The following is a 6000-nucleotide window of genomic DNA, read 5'->3' as shown; positions in this document are numbered from 1 at the left end:
ATGTAGAAAAGCTTAGGAATCATAAAAGGGTGAATGATGAGGCATTGGAAATCAAGGGATGAAAGATGAGAATGGGAAGTCGGGTGTGGAAGCAAAGCATTGGAGGGTAAGATGAAGTCACGACCAACGGGCAATAATTTAAGCGAAAAAGTAAAAAGAAAAAAGAACCAAGAAAGAGAGGAGGAGGAGGGCAAGAGTGAAATCAGCTTTCCGTGGGGTCAGTGAAGAGGAAGAATAAAGGATCAGATCAGGTTGGTCCACCCTATTCCGGGGGGCACATCTGTCCTCGCAAGCAAAGCCACACGTTGAAATGAAATCACGGATCAATGATCATCGTCAACGAGTGATAGAGCGAGAGGGTGTGGAGGTTGATAGGCATGGGCTACTCCTTGTAGGCTTTTAGAAACAGAGTGGGAGGCTCGAGGCGGATCAGGGTCTCTCTATTCTTTTTTTCCTCTTTTTTTTTATTTTTTTTATCCCATTATTCATTAATTTTTTTATTTAAAAAAATTATTTAATAAAAAATTTAAATGATGAGAACGGAAGAAGTGAAAAAAATAAAGAAAAAAGAGAGTGAAAAGACCTTACTTTTGACTGGAGGCATGAGGCAACCATATCATCGTCCAAAATCTCACTCACCCCCTACCCTACCCACCTCTGCTCTCCTGCCTCTTCCCAGTCCTCCATCGTCACTTTCAATGTATCACTTTAAACAGACCAATTTATCCCCATCATCTCCATTCTTCATCCTCTCTATCACCTCCCCGGTGTAGTTCCTTCTCATTGATACACCCTCTATAACTTTTTCAGACCTGATCCTTAGTTCTTCTGATCTTAATGACTCTGATTAAGAGTAGTGTTGAAATATTATGATGATTTTTCTGATTTTCATGATTCTTGAATGTTTATTAAAAAGAGTATTAAATTGGTGTTGAAGCATTCATATGTGATTTGAAAAAGAAAAATAAGCGTTGAGAAAGTAGTACCATAGGCAAGAAGGGTACAGAGAGCTAGGGAGGAGAGGAGAGGTGAGTGAGATGAGAGTGTGATGGACGGGTGCAACTGCCGAGGAGTCCCTTCCAGTCAGAAAAGTGACGCATCCTTTGACCCCACACCAAAAATAGTTTATTGAAAATACTATTTCTATTAAAAATCAGGGAAAACATATTATTTTATCTCTATACTCGATTCTTATTTTATTATAGATTCATGTAATTTTTTTTTATATTTTGAATTCTTGCATTTTTATTTTTTTATATTTTACGTTTATTCAAACTATGTATACTTTGTTCCCTTTGAAACCTAAAACATCAGATAATGAAAATATAAGAGTTCAAAACACCAAAAAAAAAAAAAAAATATATAGTAAAACAATAACAACTTGTAAGAACTTTTCTTAAAAAATATAAGATAATTTTTATGGATTGAATATTAAAAAATATAAAATATTTTTTTAAGGTCCAATTATGATTTTTTTAAAGTATTTTTATTAAAGAAATTATTTTATATTTATTTTAGGGTAAAACATACTTTTAAAAAAGAGTAAATATAAAAAAATGAATAGTTTAAAAATAAATAATTACTTTATTAAAGTTAATTCTGTTAAAAATACGTTATATTTTTAAATGAAAAAAGTACTCCCTCCATTAAAAAATGTAAGATATGTTTTGAGAGGTTGAATGTCTAAAAATATATATTTTTAGTTTTTTAAAATTTAATCATTATATTTTTTTTCAAAAATACCTCTATTGATAATGATTTTATATTTATTTATAGGTATTTAATAAGGGTAAATATAAAAAAATAAGGTTAATTTAAAAGTAGATAACTATTTTAATGAAAAGTGAACTTCGATTAAAAATGCTTTATATTTTTAAATAGAGAGAGTATCATTGTTGCTTTTATATTCTTAAATTTATTTGATATTACTAGTAAAAAAATTCATTTGATTTTTTTTAAGAATTTCGTTAAGGTCAAATACAAAAAATTTAATTATCGTAAATTTTATTAATAACTAAATTAAAGTCATTGATAATATTAATGGATTTTGTGTTACCAATAATCTTAGTTCAATTATTATTAGATTTTATAATATATATATATATTTTGTGTGAAGCTTGTGTATAATTTTTCCCCTCTCGTTACTTACAAATTTTATCTCTAAATCTTTTTTGGTGAGGATGAAAAACATATGCGTTCATGATTCATACAAACACAGTGTGTGTTTGGAAAACTTTTCCAACCTACGTTGAGGGCTCCCAACCTAAGTTGGGAGGCAAAAAACCTATTGACACATGTTTAGAATAAAAGAGTAGGCTAACGCACGTTGAAGTTAAATGGACATTTTAGGTGGAGCTCATCCAAGCAGCTTTTCACTGAGCATTGGGCAGGGAAGACCACGTTAGGGGCATTAATTGCCTTTTAAAAATTTGTTCTTCCCTTCCTATCCTTATCTTCACGAGAGTTTGTTTATTTTTCAGAGTTCTTCTCTCGTTTTCTTGATTTGTCAGTCTTCAAAAATTCAAAAGCTTTATGGATTCTGTCTTAAGCTGGACCTACTCTTAAGGATTGAAACCTTGCTTGAACTTCTCCTTCAAAACTCAGCACTTATCTTGTTTCTAAGGTTGCTCTAACCTCAATGAGTTTACCTCTGATGAAGAAGCAATAGGAGCCTTTGTGGTGGTAGTCGCAAAGATCAGAGGGAATAATTGTCTATTATTATATTTTAATTATATAATATCTTGTTAGGATATTAGTACAATTATGTATATATATTGTTGGCAATTTATAATAAAAAAGACATTGAACATAATTAGTTTTTATTTTATCAAACAATTAATTAATATTTTAGATTAATTAACTAAATCACTTTATGCCACCTAAATCAAATTACTATACACACACATATTTTGTTGGCAATATTAAAAATTAAGATTTTTGTCAGTGTATTTTTTATTTGTATTCTAATTATTTAAAAATTTATAATTTTAAGTTTAATATTTTTTTAAAAATATCAAATGAGTCACAAAAATATATATAGAAAATTTTATACCTATTTTTGTTATTATACGTTTCAACTAACTTTTAAATTAAATCATCCAAACAAGTTTTAGTTTGTTCAACTGACTTTTTTTAAAAAAATTCAAACATAAATCACGTTAAAGTCACGGACTTTTATCATAATCTCATTTTGTTAACTTCAATTAAATCTTAATTTTAATTATACATTTTTTAATCCAAACACATACATTAATGTCACATTTGAAACCAAAATCTTTTCTAAAAATAGAGGTAGTGTTGCTGCCAACATGATTGACAATTGACTGTCGCTTGCAGTTCTTAGGGTTTCACCCAGTATATAGCTTTTTTATATTTTCAAAGATTTTTTTTTTTTGGCCAGAAGCATGTCTTCAAATATGACTATAAAATTTTAAAGGTGATAAGTGTAATGACATTAAGAAAGAAAGAATAAACAAGGATTAAATCAAAAATCTCAAACATTATTAGATGAACTCTAGGAAGATATAAGATATGACAATCAGGGCATACAAACATAAATATTGGTAGTTATTTCATTCATACAATATTTAACTCATCACAACTTTATTAATTCAGTAACATAATTAGAAAAGTTACATGCATGCATGCGTATGAAAATTAATGAATTAGGAGAAAAAATATAAAAATTAATATCAAAATATGTTAAAAATAGATGACTAGTAATTATATTTATTCTATTATATATCAGCTCTTATCTCTTATATTTGCAGCATACTTAAATATAGATTATCTTTCATACATCAAATATATCAATTAACAATGTGAAAAGTAGGGAGCTTTTGCAGATATAATCTATGTCACAAGACTAAATCAAGTAAACAGTCTAATATTACTAGTTAATTATATTTGTCACTGATATATTATTATATATTAATAATAAATCTTTTGTATATCACCAATAATTTTTTTGTACATCATTATAAATTAGCCATCATTCCTAAATTTTAAAAAAATTGCTCTATATTTTTTGATTGCACATTTTTTTTCCCCATTAGTGGGTTAATTTATTCAAAAATAAAACTACGTAAACAATATAGTGCATCTTGAAAAAAAAAAAATTCAAGGCCTCCTTCATACATGATTTTAACATGATACTTGTCATAGTTTTTATGAATTACTAGCTATTCGAGCAGAAGCGTTTCAGAAAATCTTGACATATCTTTAAAAAATGACCTACTATTGACAAGCCGGCTTGCCCGCCACCGAATACACGTGTCACGCTCGCTTGTATTCCCTTTTATTTTGATTCCACGCAAAGGCTAAATATGAAACGTGTGTTTAGATCCTCGAGTTGAGATCTAGAAATGATTGTGATTTTCAGGATTTGAAATGATAAGGAGGAAAGGAAATCCGGGGAAGGAATTGTCCGTGGAATGGCAAATTAGCAATAACGGAGTCCATTCATTGAAATATTGAATGGTGTCATCTCAGTGGGATCGACGCAGAAATAATGAATGCATTCATCATTTCCTCTTTTGACGACGCAACCAAATCTCTTTCACAAACAGTGGTTCCGTTCCCTCGCCCTCCACATCTTTTCTCCTCCCAATCACGCTTCTCTTTTCATTCTCCTCCCATGATTCCACACTTAATTATTAGTACTCCCTCCTCCTTATACCCACTTTTTTCAATTTTGGATTTTTTATTCTCTTGCTTTCACTTTACAAGATTTGTTTTAAATTTTGAATTGAATATCAATGAAATTAATTAAATATAATTTCAAGTCTTCATTCTCCATGAACTTAAAAAATACCTTCCCTTTAATGACAGATTCATTTGAGATTTCAAATATTTAGAGATAATTTAAAATAAGTTTTTTTAATAAGTATTATTTTTTCTTCATATATCTTATATCATGAGACATGCAATCATTTCAAAAATGATCTCATACAACAAGCGGAAACAATACTTATATCAACACGTTGTTAAATACATTTGATTACAACCAAATCCAGAAACATCTGATTCAAACATTCCTATCTTAAACAAGCATAGTTCTCATTTCTCAATGCTACGCAACACATAAAAAATAACCATAATAAAGTACAGTTCCTTAAATTTTTTTTCCCCACGGGTGTTCATAAGATGAAACCAGACCACGCGGTAGATAACTTTTACCTATGTTGTGCGTGGAAAATAAAACCTACATCTTGTCCAATTCCCTTGCGGAGAAGAGATGGGATATGACTGATGGAGAGATTTTGGTAAAGGACAGAGTGAAACAGAGACCATGAAACGTAAAGAGAGCAAAGGAGACCCGAGTGCTCATTTTGGATCAATCCCTTTCTTTATATGCTCTTTGTTCCAAAATGCCTTGTTATTCATTATTAGTAACATGTACAGTGAAGAATAAACATGTTTTTTTTTTAATGTGTGTATTTAGAAGTATATAATAAGGCACGGGATGAAATCTATATAAGCATATAGGCCTGAATTTTTGTATGTTTCGTGTCTGTCTTTTTTTAACCTGCCCCAACAATTCCTGTCATCTTGACAATCTCTTAGAACCAGGAGGAAACAACTGCACTGCCCTGCTCCACACGACCATTCCCAATTTTTCATCAATGGAAGGGTAAAAAGTACAGTCGTCTTGGGATGGACAAGATATCTCACAGTGAATGTATCGTTTAGTAATATACATCGGGAATGGAAATCTTTTGATGACAAAAATAATCAATCAATTAATTTTAAATACTGTGTGTGTAAACAATATTGAAATAGTAATTTTGTAAGAATTCGTACAGTTTCACTCAATTTAGTTCAAGTGTAATGTAATGATTGAAAACAGAGTCTTTACATGAAAAATACTTATTAAAATGAAGATAACCGGATAAAGAAGCAGAGAACTAGAAAATATAAGGCATGATATGAGACTTGATAAAGGGCGAAATTAGGGAGCCTAAGGGGGAATCAATGAAGGGACTCTACCGACAATAATTA

This window comes from Prosopis cineraria, unplaced genomic scaffold, assembly GCF_029017545.1.
Source record: "Prosopis cineraria cultivar Desert tree isolate PC_DT_omini unplaced genomic scaffold, ASM2901754v1 PC8, whole genome shotgun sequence".
In the NCBI taxonomy this organism is placed as follows: Eukaryota; Viridiplantae; Streptophyta; class Magnoliopsida; order Fabales; family Fabaceae; genus Prosopis; species Prosopis cineraria.
Note: the sequence above shows the minus strand (reverse complement) of the source record.